At 29.8% G+C, this 13,867-nt stretch overlaps 1 long non-coding RNA gene and 2 other non-coding genes across 6 annotated transcripts; 1 reads left to right on the forward strand and 2 right to left on the reverse strand.

The window, feature by feature from the left end:
- Positions 1–4,181: 4,181 nt before the first annotated feature.
- LOC145959108 (uncharacterized) lies at positions 4,182–11,256 on the reverse strand. 4 transcript variants are annotated; one of them, XR_014434731.1, is made up of 3 exons: positions 9,009–9,806; positions 8,420–8,672; positions 4,182–4,523 (listed from the first exon to the last, which is right to left on the reverse strand). It is a non-coding gene; the product is annotated as an uncharacterized LOC145959108 (long non-coding RNA). The 4 variants fall into 4 exon arrangements; XR_014434733.1 differs by lacking the exon at positions 4,182–4,523 and adding an exon at positions 7,823–8,216; XR_014434732.1 differs by lacking the exon at positions 4,182–4,523 and adding an exon at positions 7,823–8,344.
- LOC114917008 (U2 spliceosomal RNA) lies at positions 7,820–8,014 on the reverse strand. Its single transcript, XR_003805723.2, has one exon. It is a non-coding gene; the product is annotated as a U2 spliceosomal RNA (small nuclear RNA).
- Positions 9,359–9,584, forward strand: LOC114917006 (small nucleolar RNA U3). The gene has a single exon (XR_003805721.2). It is a non-coding gene; the product is annotated as a small nucleolar RNA U3 (small nucleolar RNA).
- Positions 11,257–13,867: the final 2,611 nt, after the last annotated feature.

The raw sequence follows: 13,867 nt of genomic DNA on the forward strand, positions 1-13,867 counted from the left end.
ATATGTTACAAAGTCTTGCTTACGTTGCTAAGGCTTGTTTATTTACCTTGTTACCCTCTCCTCTATCTTATCTTAAACTCTGCATTTCCTTTATGGGAATATTATACTTTCCTAGCTTATGTCTATCTATGATCTGCACAATGCACAATGCTTAATTCTTGCAGCTGCATGCTTAGAGGATATGTATATATATACACACATATCTTTGTCTGCATCTGCATGCACTTTTCCAGCATGGACCTCATCAGATTTCGAGGTCAAATGAGATTCCTTTGCTATCAATCCGATTGTCTAGACTCTACCCTAGAGGCAATTTTCTTATCCACCATATTTTTTAGCACGTTTTATCAGATTTAAAGCATGCTATGTAGTTTTTATTGTATAGTAGCATTTTAACACCACTAAATAAGTATTCATTTTATATAACTAAATTTAATTTATAATAAATAAATATTTTAAATATATAAATCATATTATAATTAAAAACTTATGATAAATACATATTTTAACATCTAAATTATATTTTTGAATTATATAGTAAATAATTTATATTATAACAAAAATTATTTTTAATTATTAATTTTTATTTTAAATATTAAAATTTGAATGTGAATAAAATGAAAAATGCTAAGTTGAAGAGACTAGTGGTTGAGAGAAATTTATCAAATGTGTTTGTTGAAGAAAATCCCTAAACACACTAATATCAATACAAACTCGTTAAATATACTCTCATTGTTATTTTAATTTATATAAAGAGAATATTTGAGATTGTTGGTGTATAGGCTCGGCAAAACCATTAATATCACACAAATATAAATACAATCATAATTATTATTTCAATTAAAACTACTGTTAATCATCATAAAAAAAATAATAATAATTATTATTATTATTTTATAAACCACTAAAAGACTAATCTTTGGTACTATATTAGATAACAATATATTAACCGAATAGATAATTTTTTTTACATTTACTAGCAATTTGAAATAACCCGCCACACACTAATTTGAATTAGGCTAATAAATTTTTAGACGACCTAAGTTGGGTTAAAAAGATTTCATACTTGAATTTTGTAAGGAGAATTGTTGTTCTCCCTTCTTTTTTTTTTTTTTTTTGCACTAAGCACACGATTTATATATTTTTAATTTTTTATTCAAAAAATATTTCTAATGTTGCAAAAGTCTTCTTAACGAGCTCTCAGCACTTCATCCTGGCCCGGTTTCATTTCATACTGTCCTTTTTTTCATTGAAATTCAAAGTCCATTTCAGGCCCAATTTTACTCTAACGGACGCACATACAAGTACATATGTTCCATTCCAACACTTCATTGTTTACAAGTCTTACATGCAATTTACTTGATAAATAGTAAGTACAGTATGACTAACAAATTGAAGAATGACATTAAAATAAAAGTCCATGACTAGAATAGATGGAAATTGTCATGAATGAAAGAAGAAAAAAAAAGGCCATCCCACAACTTTATTTTATAAATCCTGAAGTTTTTTTTAAATATTTCCTTAAAAATTAATCGTGATCAAAACGCGTTGAGATACCAAGTATGAGCACCAAATGTTGGAAACTTATTTGTGTCGTGGAAGACTAACACCTCTTGTTATACTCAAATCCCATCCTTATAAATTGGGGTCCCTACGCTTACAACTTGTGAATAAATTCAGAGCATTATAAAGTTAGGGCAGACAAGTTTATGCAATTTCTTCATCTCACGGATTCATCACTCCATCAAAATTAGACGAGGCAGAATGTGTTATTGATAATTTGCTTTACAAAATTCCTAGGATGTGATTTACTAGGGAGAACTATGTAATGAGCAATGTTTGAATTTAAATGATCATGACTATGTTTTGAAACTCGGAAACTCGTTTGCACTGATGTAATGATAGGCTGCTTGAATCTGGAACCCAAAGTTATTCTGCACAAATCATATTTTAAGACCAGTAAAGTTTGACTCAATTGCCAAAAAAAAATTTGAACATACTAGACTTAACTTTCTTGGATTTACGGCTTTAAGGCAAATTTGAAATCTAATTTTGAACTCTAAAAGAGAATAAGAGAACTTATAATAATTTAACATAACAATGATAAAAGTAAGGGAATCAAAGATATTAAAAGTTACACTATTAATCAAATTAGACATTCTCTATGAAATATTGTTAAAGGAACTGTTCAGCTTAAGATCAAAAGTAGAGTCAAGTAAATTCTGAAAAGTATTTCAAGTTAAGGAAAAGACCCAGACATAAAAGTGGGATTAGAGATGACAAATAAATTTGTACTTGTGAGTTGTGAGAGTAATACTTGAATCCATCTTGACTTTCATGGAAATACTTAATTTGATCGAATACAGATACTGGTAATACCCAATTTATTAAATTTTGATAGGGGACGGAGATGGATATTGATGGAGAAAACTAGGAGAAATGATTGACGAACTCCTCCTTGCTTTCACCTTGCGTAGGATCTCCTCTTTGAAGAATAAATGACCGAATGAAGAAGGCTAGAAGAATGGAAGATTTCGAAACAATTGAACCTAAACTATAGATGGAAGTATCCAAGCTTAAGCATCAAAAGATTGCTCACTTCAAAGGTAGGAAACTAAGCAAGGTTCCTAGGGTTTGAAGGCACTCTCTCTCTCGGTGACTCTTGAAGAATTTGGCTGAAAAAATGTTCAGAAATTCTATATATCAAAAGTGATTAAATGAAGCTAAGAAGGATGCTTTTATAAGGCCGGATTTAGGAAGCACTTGGCGCCAATGTGGAGGCTTCACATGTGGCGCCAAGATTTGAATTCAAATTTGAATTTTGAATTCAAATCTTAACCCACATGTGCACCATCGGATTCCAAGGGGCTAAATCCATCTAGGTTTAATTTATTTTGCATTTAGGGTTGAATTTGAGTCACACATGTTCAGCCAAGGGTGGCGCCAACCATGTGACTCAAAATGCAACTTAAATGCAAGCTAAATTAAACCTAGTTTTGCCTAATCCTCTTAAACAAGTATTCCTCCTTAATTCCTATACTAATGACCTAAATACAGTGGTCAATGAAATATAATGAATAGAAAAAATTACAAGAATGAAAATGAGCCCAATATTGGGTGTCAAAAGCCCAAAGGCCCATGAAACCCAATTCTAGACCCTATAAGCCCAAAGCTCACAATTCCTAATCTATGGTCCAAAATACAAGACCAAAACAAAGTAAATTCCTATTCTATGGATATGCAATAAAAAGTGGTGTCAAGAAGGTATGTGCCTTCTTCTCATAGCACTCCTCAAATCATTCCAATAGGCTATAGGAGGGTCATTATGAAGTCGCCTTTCTTTTACCAAGGTTGTCCACCAATACATAGCTTGTCCTTGGAAAGCTAAGGTGGCTAAGGGAAATTTTCTTTCCTCACCTACTTGATGACAAGTGAAGATTTGCTCCACTTTCATTTCCCAGTCTAAGTAGGCATCTACATCTTCTTTTCCATGAAAGTAAGGGAGATCAACTCTTGATTCCCTAACCTTGGGTTCTTTAATGACTCTTCTAGGTATGGGTTGGTAATATTCATCTACATTCAAACTACCCACATCCTCTTGGCTTGTGGAGCCATTGGAACTTTTAGTAGAACTTTTTTTACTCTTTTTCTTTTTAAGTTTTTCTAAAAGTTTTGCTTCTTGTTGCTTAATTTTGTTTATCTCTTCCTCAAGAGCAACAAGTTGTACTTCTCTTTCAATCTTTTCTCTTTCTTTTTGAAGTACCACTTGTTGTCTCCATAGTTTTAGTGCCTCAACCTCCTTAACAATTTGAGAAAAACTTTTAGGAGATTCAAGATCACTATCACTTTGAGAAATATGACTCATGATTAAGCAATAAGAAGTTTATATGATATGCAAAAGAAACAAAATATTTTTGGTCTTTTCTAGGAACAAAAATAACACTTAGAAGTCTAAGTGTACAAATTGCACTATCAAGAGAGGTGAGCTACTAAGAGCCACTTAATAACCAAGCTTTTTCATGTGGAAATCACTAAACTCCCTTGTGGTATTTTCAATTCCACAAAACTTTTCACAAAATTTTTTATGTTGAATGTTTTTCACAATTGTTTTTAAAGATAACTAAACGTGAACAAGTAACTCTACACAATGCTAGTCGAAATAAGGCAATAAAGTAAACAAATTAAAGAACAAACAACTCAAAGGAAATAAGATTAAGTAACTAGTCGTTTTGTCCTAAGTGGAAGCTTGAAACATATGAAATTTCCAAGCCACTTCCACTAGTACTACACGTGAGTGAGCTACCAAGGGTTAGATATACCTGACTAGCTTCTTAATACTCCCTCCCAGCTTTACAAATTGATTGAAAATACAAGAGAAATTGAAAAAATTTAAACTACACTAAAAACAAATTTTGTGGCGGCTTTAGTGACCAATTAGTGACAGATTTGTTGTCCAAGTTTTCCCACACTTGTTTAAGTGTTCCAATCCGCCACTAATCCTTGTTTATTGTTGCTCCTGGACCCTGCACAAATAACACAAGCAAAAGATGAATGTAGGTTGCTCACAAGTTGGATGGAAAGATCACTCTTGTGAAGGTAGGTTTAGGAATTTTCGGTCACTAAATTAGGTCAAGATTTCAAGTCTTTTATGTCCAATTCCTTTCCTACTATTGTTGAGTCAATGTTTGGTCCTTAAGCAAGGATTTGAGGCCACTTCCAGCACTGAATTTTTAGTCAAAGAAAACTAGACAAACAATAAAAGCACAATTTAACAAGCTTATACCAAAAATTGAAGATTTAAAGTGTTTAAGACAAGACTCAAAGATATCCAAAAATGAAAGTTGAAAATTAAGACTCCAAAGAAAACTAGCACACAATTAAGAAGGTTCCTAGATAGGCACTAGAGTAGATTAACAAATTAAAATTTTTTTGGAAGAAATTGAATAAGTAGAAACAAACTAGTAGTCCAATTAATTTGTTGAATTAAGTGTATTTTCCTTTAATTGTTCTTCTAGGCTTTTCCTTGCTCATATATATATATATATATATATTTTTAATTCTTTTCTTTTTCTGGATTCAAATATATTTTCCAGAGAAGATACTTGCCTTTTGATTTCAAAATTTTCACAATTCCAAAGTATAGAAACCGGATCTACTAGAATGAAAAATTTCAAGTGAAAATTGAAGAACTAGTGCACTAGTTTTTAAACTTTTGGTTGGATTCTTTTGTTTTTTTTTATAACTATTTTGAATTGTTATGCTCTGTATTTTCTCTGTTTTCCAGCAAGCAAGCTTTTAAAATTTGAATCCAAAACAATTAGTGCACTAGAAGTAAGATGATTCACTTAAAATTTTCAAGTTACAAAAGATTGATTCAAGAGTAATATGGAAAGTAATTTGAAAACTCAAGTACACAATGGAAACCTAACACTAAGAGTTCACCAATGATCTAGTGATGAACATGAACTCAAATATGTAAATGGAAAAGCAAACAAGCAAGGCACAATTAAAGCAAAACAAGTCTCGGCCAAAACTATAAAATGACTCAAAAGTGTTTAGCATATGAATACAAGCATATCTTGAATACTTTTGACATTTTAAAGGACTAACATGACATGACAAACTAAGATTCAAAAAATTAAAATCAAAACACATGCATACCAAAGATATAGCCGAATCAAAACAAGTAAATAAGAATGACTCAAACAAAATAAAATCAAGCACAAGTTGAATCCTATTTGTGTTGATTGCGGATTGAAACTCAAGATACAATCAACAATTGGATCTATGGACAAAATGATTTCAAAAATTTATAGATCCGAATAGAAACTCAATGTGTGACAAACAAGAACACAAAACACACAAAACAATCGGTCAAATTTAAATGAACTTATCTCCAAAGAAGCACCATGCTCTAGATACCAAAATTGATGGAGAAAACTAGGAGAAATGATTGACGAACTCCTCCTTGCTTTCACCTTGCGTAGGATCTCCTCTTTGAAGAATAAATGACCGAATGAAGAAGGCTAGAAGAATGGAAGATTTCGGAACAATTGAACCTAAACTATGGATGGAAGTATCCAAGCTTAAGCATCAAAAGATTGCTCACTTCAAAGGTAGGAAACTAAGCAAGGTTCCTAGGATTTGAAGGCACTCTCTCTCTCGGTGACTCTTGAAGAATTTGGCTGAAAAAATATTCAAAAATTCTATATATCAAAAGTGATTAAATGAAGCTAAGAATGATGCTTTTATAAGGCTAGATTTAGGAAGCACTTGGCGCCAATGTGGAGGCTTCACATGTGGCGCCAAGATTTGAATTCAAATTTGAATTTTGAATTCAAATCTTAACCCACATGTGCATCACCGGATTCCAAGGGGCTAAATGCATTTAGATTTAATTTATTTTGCATTTAGGGTTGAATTTGAGTCACACATGTTCAGCCAAGGGTGGCGCCAACCACGTGACTCAAAATGCAACTTAAATGCAAGCTAAATTAAACCTAGTTTTGCCTAATCCTCTTAACCAAATATTCCTCCTTAATTGCTATACTAATGACCTAAATACAATGGTCAATGAAATATAATGAATAGGAAAAATTACAAGAATGAAAATGAGCCCAATATTTGGTGTCAAAAGCCCAAAAGCCCATGAAGCCCAATTCTAGACCCTATAAGCCCAAAGCTCACAATTCCTAATCTATGGTCCAAAATACAAGACCAAAACAAAGTAAATTCCTATTCTATGAATTAAAAAGTGGTGTCAAACAAGTAAAGCCCAAGTGAGGAGCACCCTAGGCCCACCAAGCCCATTGGGCCCACTAAGCTCTGAAGCAGTCAAGTCTTAAAGTAATCTCCTGGCCATTGCTCTAGTGGTTGGACCCTTGGTCCATGCTCTTCCATCAGATATATACTTATCCGCATGTATCCGTACCTGTATCCATTTTTGTTTTAAATTTATAAAAATTCTTATTCTAAGTTGAAATTCTTGTTTTTTATATTTTTTTAATTAATTTCTAAGTCAATACGAATATACCTAATATCCAATAAAGATAGAGATAAAAACACAAATTCTATACTTGATGGGTATGAAAATGAGGATAAGTAGAGTATGGAAATATCCCACTACAATAACTATGGAAATATTGAAACCCATATTCACTCTATCCTATTGTCATTCCTAACCCTGAGTAGGATATATCCCTTTATAATAATTAATTTCTAAAAATAAGGTAATGTCATTATTAACATTTTTTACGATTCTTTCTTAGAAAGAAAAATGGTATGTTGCTGCCAATTTTTAAAAAAATACTTACTGATAAAATTTAAAATCTGAATGTTTGATACCCTAGATCCAAGAATAAATAAAAAAAAACAAAATCTTAGCAAACTATTACAATAATAAATCAAACATCATTTTTTAATAGAAAAGGTACAAAACAATGATAATATTTTCAGTAAAAGTCTTGAGTTGATCAAAATATTACTATCACATCACATAAAACATTGAAATGTGAGTGGGATGAAGTCCTTAGTATTAAATAAAACAAAACATTGATCAAATTAGTTGCTATTTTCTAATATCTACTTTGTTAAAAATCATAATCTATAATTTCTTTATTAAAGGATATAATTACACTTTACCAAGTTACAAATTAAGAAAGTCTACCTGGACTATAAGACTGCATTTTTTTATTAGTGCAAATTAAATTATATTAAATCTTAAACAAATTTAAAACTTGTCAAATATTAAAACTATAATATATACTATAAATAACACAATCAAAATGCTGGTATATTTAAAACATTGAAACTGACTTGGGTGGGATGTGCCAGGCCCCTGCAGTAGTGTAAGGCACGGACGACACATGAGAAGCCCAGTAGCAAGCTACTGTGAAGGGCCCTCTCCCTAAAAAATAAATTTAATACCATGTGAGTCAATGATTCACATATCAGATATTAAACTGATAAGAACAGATACTACACTTGATCTTAGCCAAAAGGCTGAGAAAGGTATGACTTGAAATGTAGCAGATGATTATGTTTTATTGTTGGCTTCTGCAAATGTGCTTGGTGTTTGCCCAGTGTGGGACTTATTAATAATATCACAACAAAAATATTACAAACTCATTTAAGAGTCTAAGACTACGCTTGTTGGAACCTGAAGGCTTGTCTTCAGCCTATAAAGAAAATGGGCTTCAAAACTCTTGTATCCATCACTACAAAAATAAAATCACCTCGACATGTTTAGGAACAAAAAAGCATAAAAAGCACTCATTATTAACCCAGAGGAACAGTAGATAAAAGGCACACTGGAAACAATATTCAGATCATGGATCGCCATTGGCTGTGACAAATGACAATGCAACAGTGGAAGTTAGTATGACAGCAAATAAGATGACAACAGTGTGAGAATACTAACCAACTTCGTGATTAGTTTTAGGCAATAGCTGCTTCATTGCAGTTTGTTTGAAGATACACCAAAAATGCTTCAACATCTTATAGTTTGTATTTCCTTTGTACAGAAGAAAGTTACGAACTGATTGATGCATCATCTTATTCGATCCTCTCTTAAGTCATGTCATTGACACGGGAGATTAAAGCAACACAATTGCAGCTGTTGTAGGGCCAAAGAAATATAATTCTTTGAAGTGATGAGTTACTCTCTACCTTGTCTGCACAAGTTAAACTATCTTATAACTTATTGAATATGCTAAAACTAGTTGCTGCAGGTAGACATAGACCAATCTAATAACTTAACCAACCAGCATTATGCAGAATAGTATAAACCACTAACAAACTATGTGTTGTAAATGCATGATCTATTCATTCTTCTTGATATAATATAACATTGACAAATCTCAACACCTTGCTACCACTAGTAATACTACCTAATTGAATATGTCAAAGCTAACCGCTGCAGATAGACCAACCAAACTAAGTATAAATACAGAATTATATAGTCTTTAAAAAAGGTATAAGGAAGTTTGAATTCAAAAGAGCCAACTTACCTTACATGTACGTTCGAGACTTGACTTACAAAATAGATAGATTCACAGCTGAATCATATTGGATTCAATTGATAGCTAAAAATTCTTTTATTTTCCTTTCATTTTCGGATTGGTCATGCATTTGTATAATTTTAGAGTCTACCAGTATCAAACACTTCTGAGTTCGGAACCCTAAACCCCAGCAACGCTAGACAATTTCCTCTAAATAATTTGGGTGCTTCGTAGAAAAAACTAAAGATAAGTTACTACTACAGTATTACTGACACTGTCACCAAGATCATAATAGTCCCACATGGAAAGTTTTTATTCAATGAAACGAGTTTATATTAACTGGAATTTTGCACATGGTCACGACCTTACTTGAACAGGATCTGTTCTATAGGCTCGTACCTCTGTATCCTTGAGTTCTGAGGAGGAGACAGGAACCTACGTCTGGTGGATGAACCATGACCATGAGATCAGAGCGTGATTAATGGCCTGATGAGCTTCCCTGTGGGAGGTGTGTCGTCTGGGGCCGTAGAGGATCGTTCTCAGACAGTTAATGGCTGAGATGGTCTCATGGTTGTCTGACAGACTCAATCATTTTACCAATTCTACAAATTTTTCTTTATACATTCTTTTGTTATTGAAAAAAGACCCTAAAAACCTGAGAGTGAGTTAATAGTATAGCAAAATATTGTTGTAATCATTGAAAACATTTGGAAAGCATCTTGAAACACAAAAAAAGTATATATAGAAAAAGAAAAGGAACAGTTGTAAGGTTGGGTGTGTGGTATTTGCATGTATTAGTGAGTGTCTCTCTTGTTATATATAGTTCTACCAACGAGAAGTCAAAAAGTCTTGGCTTCATTCAGCACTCAGCAGAGCAGAGGGGAGTCCTAACTGCGGAATTTCATACTGTTCAAGAGGACACTTGGACTATTTTGGGCTTTCAACAAGGCCCATGTCATCACAAAATATTCTTAATATTTTTTTATTCTTTAATTTAATATCTCCAACTTTCCATTTATCATTTTTTTTTCACACACTTTCTTCTCTCTTTTAATTTTTACATATATCTTTTCTTTCTCTCATTCTCCATTTATTTCAGTAGTTAGTTTTAGTTTTTTCAATTTTCACATTTTTTTCTCTCACTTCTTTCACTTTTCATAAGCATGTGTGATTTTCTTGACATTTTCTACCAAGCCAAATGTGTATTTTTTTTTTCAACATTTCCTCTTCTTTTACACCTCCAAAAGTCTTAACATTAAATTTAATACTATGAAAAAAATATTTTAGAACATTAATTTCACTATTTTGGAAACTAGTATTCTGAAAAATATTTTTCATAATTGTATTTTTTAAATACTTTCAAAAAGTACTTTTTGAAACAATAAATTTAGTATTCAGAAAATTACTTTTTTTGAAAATATGTAAAATAGATTTGGAAATAACTTTATGAAATTATGTACATATTATATTTCCAGAAGAAAAAAAAACTTTTTGGAACACTTATTTTAGTGTTCCATAAAGTATTTTTCAGAATAGTAAAATTAATGTTTTGGAAAGTATTTTCTAGAAGTGTGTTATGTTATATAATTTCATAAAGTTATTTTCAAAACAAAAAATTTAATTTTTTGGAAAGTATTTTTTAAAAGTATGTTAAAAACACATTTCTGAAAAATAATTTCGAGAATATTAATTTTACTTTTCTGAAAAGTACTTTTCTGAAACACAAATTATTTGATGTTGTGTTTTAGACATGTAAATAGGAGAAATATTTGAAGAAAAATTGCATATTTGGCTCAATATGTTTAACATTGTCGAAGAATTCACATATGCCTGTAACATTATTAAAAACTAGTTCTACATATCAAGTGCATGTGAAAACTAAAAAAGAAGAGATGGGATAATAGTGTGAAAACTAAAAAGGGAGGGAGAAAGAGAGTAATGTAAAATCGAAATAATTAAAACTACCTACTAAAACAGGTAAAGAGTAAAAGAAAGGTAAATGAATACATGTAAAAACTGAAAAAAGAAAAAAAATCACTGTGTGAAAAAGGAAAAGAAAATGCTAAATTGAACAATATTGAATGTGTCAAATTAAAAATATTTTAGGAATAACTTTTTTTAATAAAATAGGTATACTTATAAAAAAAATAAAAATAAAAAAGAAGAAGAAGAGAGATGCATATATCATGAGGTAATAATATTCCTTTTTCTATTTATTTCTATATTCTTTTCGTGTTTGAGGTAATAATGTTTAGAATGATTACAACAATGTTGCACCAACTTGTTTAAACTTTGCACCTCCTATCTTTTTGCTTTTTATTTTTATTTTTATTTTTATTTTTGTTTTATTTTGATAAAGATACCCATGACGGAAAGTATTTATATTCTCTATATTCATACATAATATAAACTAGTTTAGTTTGTGTAGTTTAATTAATTAATTATTTTTGTACAAGAGGCACCCTCCCCTCTTTAAATGAAAAAAAAAAAAAACTATTTAGAAAAGATCATGAAAGTCCTTTCAAATCCTGACATAACCAAAACATAAGTCCTTTGACTCTTTAGAAAAATATTTATGATGTAATATATTTATTATACTAAATATAATTATATTAAGAGATTGATTAAAAAATAATACATATCTTATATTATTAATGAATTTTATAATTTGAAAAAGATATATTCATAAATTAGATAAATGACATGATGTATTTAATTATTATTATTATTTAATATTTAGTTATATTACTACAGAAAAATCAGCTCTCCTTTGATAGTATTCTGTCCTTGCATATAAAACTCCACTCTAAACCTTTAATATGGTATGTTCATAAACTTCATTAAAAGCCTAATAGATAATGAACAAATATTCAATTAACACGGAGTATGATAAATTATTTAACTAAACAATACACGAATATGAGTGAATATAAACATAAGAAAATTATGAAAAAAAAGGGGAACATATAGGAAGTAATTTACTTGAAAAAAACAACCGAGTCATCATAGTTATGCTTTATCTCACGTTCGAGAAAAGTGAAAACATTATCTCATGATTGAAGCATTTAGTACGTACCATATCACATAAAACCCACGTTAGAAATATGGAGAACAATTGAAGAAAAACAATATGGTAGCCATCAAAGATTGATTGGCATAAGGTGTAATTAACAACCTAATGAAGAAAAAAGTCATGTTAACCCAAAAAAAAAGTCTTATTAACTATACTTTTCACCCGCAATAGAAAAACGTGTTACCAGTGATAACTCTTCTATTTCTACATTTTCTAAATTTTTCATGACTTCCTAGATTTACGGATATGCTGTGTAAATATGTAATTATGAGAGTGTTTGGGAGTTTTTTTTTTTTTTTTTTTTTTTCAACTTTCAGCTATTTTAGGAAGAAAGATAAAAGTTGTTTGTGAAATAAGCTGATTATTTGAAATAATAAGTGAAATTTGTGAACAGTTTTTTTTTCTTAAATTTTTTATGGATTTGAAAATTCAAAATTTATGATTATTTTTCAATAGCTTTTTTCTTCTAAATCTGTTAACTTGATTTTTTGTTGTATCGAAATGAAATCAAATATTTAAAAATTATTTTTTATTGAATTTATTCATACAAAAGTTCATTACAATAATTATTATTGATTATAGGTTAAAATAATTTATTTTCACATATTTCTAAAAAAATTCCTCTAAATTAGTAATTTTAATGTCCATTGTAGACTCGTATGGATACCGAAATAAAGAAGAAAAATAAAGTTTATTTTAATATTTGTAACTAAGTTCTTAGATTTTGATGATTAAGATTTGTTTTATTGTTTATATTTTGTCATCGAGTGATTCTAACATCATTAAAAAATTATAGAGAAGTTGATTTAAGGCCGTATTAGATTGAGATTTTATAAGATTTTTTTTAAGTATAAGAAAGTTTTGTGGTTTTAAAAGATTTTGTAGTAGTTTTAGAATTTAAGATTTATAATTTAGAATTTTTATGATATTAATTAATCGGTAGAATTATCAAAATATGTTGTTAATATATGTTTAAAATTTTGATATTCTAATATTAAACTTTATTAAGAAGAAGAGGAGGAGGAGAGAGAAAAGGGAAGATAGATAGAGGGAAAACATGAAAAGAGAGAGATAGAAAGAGTGAGGAGGGAGAGAGGAAAAAAAAGATGAGATGGGAAAGAGAGAGAAAAAGGAGAAAGAGAGAGAAAAGGGAAGATAGATAGAGAGGAGTGAGAAAGAGAAAAAGAAAAATGAGATAAGAGAGAGAGAGAGATAGAGAGAGAGAGAGACGAGAAAGAGAGAGGAAAAAAAAAAGATGAGATAAGGAAGAGAGAGAAGCAAAAAAGATGAGGGAGAAAAAAAGAAAGAAATAAATAAGAAAAAATCATGTAAAATCTCAATAATTTTTATAAGATTGTTGGATAAGTAAATTATATGTAAATTTTACTAAAAAATCTTACAAAATTCACTCATCATAATAATTTATTGAAATCTTTCTATATTTTTTAGTATCAACAAATTTTTATAAGTGAAAAAATATTAATTGAATATTACTAGATTTTGAGATATTCTAGAAAATATCTTGATTATCTTAATTGAATACAATTAGATTAATGTACTCTTAAAAAGATCCTAATTGTCTTAATTAAATGTTACATGACTTTTTTATATTAAAAAATATCTTGATTGAATAACATAAGATTTTTTTATAATAAAAACATATTTTGAAATTCCAACCAGAAAAATAATTAAGGATTAAATATGTTTTTGATTCTTTAAAAATTGACTTTATTTGGTTTTAGTCCCTAAAAAAAATTGTCTTGATTTTAGTCCTCTAAATTTATATAATATCTAT

The sequence above is a fragment of the Cajanus cajan genome, chromosome 6 (genome assembly GCF_000230855.2).
Source record: "Cajanus cajan strain Asha chromosome 6, NIPB_CcT2T_4, whole genome shotgun sequence".
Taxonomy (NCBI): domain Eukaryota; kingdom Viridiplantae; phylum Streptophyta; class Magnoliopsida; order Fabales; family Fabaceae; genus Cajanus; species Cajanus cajan.